The sequence below is a fragment of the Chiloscyllium punctatum genome, chromosome 20 (genome assembly GCF_047496795.1).
Source record: "Chiloscyllium punctatum isolate Juve2018m chromosome 20, sChiPun1.3, whole genome shotgun sequence".
Taxonomy (NCBI): domain Eukaryota; kingdom Metazoa; phylum Chordata; class Chondrichthyes; order Orectolobiformes; family Hemiscylliidae; genus Chiloscyllium; species Chiloscyllium punctatum.
Window position 1 is genome coordinate 36327976 of NC_092758.1, and position 774 is coordinate 36328749.

Sequence of the window (774 nt, forward strand, 5' to 3'; positions counted from 1 at the left end):
TGATTACTGCTGTCTACCCATTACAGTTTGGTGACTTTCTTTTCTCCAGTGTCTATTTCAAAGCTGAAATATAAATCTTCAGTTCTTTTTCAGTCTCACATCTCAATCAGTGTATGTTATTGTATGTTATTGAGTATATGTTAGTGACTTAATGTTGATATGGTACTTCTATGGTATCACTGCCAAATCACGTTTTAGAATTTCTTCTGGTGTATTTGAGAGAAAAACCATGATATCTACAACCTCACCCAAAGTGAGAGTTTCTGTCATTAAAGGTTTTTTAAAACTTATTTCAGTAAAGGGAACATCACCTCCTGCAAGTTCTCCTCCAATTCACTCACCTTCCTGACTTCAAAATATATTGTCATTCCTTCATTATTGCTGTATTAAAATCCTACGATTCCCTTCCTAAGTGGCATTCTGTGTCTACCTACAGCACATAGACTTCAGTGGTTCAAGAAGGCAGCTCACCATCACCTTTGCAAGGGCAACTAGGAATAGGCAATAAATGCTGGGCAGCTAGTGATGTCCAAATTACACAAGAGAATTTTTAAAAAACTCTTCTGACTTTTTTCAGCTTCACAAGCTAAGGGAGCATTTACCACCATGCCCGCCACTACCCACCCCACTTTCCCAGATTAAAAGTTATAGATAATCCTGCATTCAAGAATCCATCACAGGGACTTCCATTAGAGCCATCGCTAAATATAAAAGGTTTTATTTTCCTGGCTTCTCCCAGATAGAGAAAATTTAAAAATATTTTAAAAATTTTTC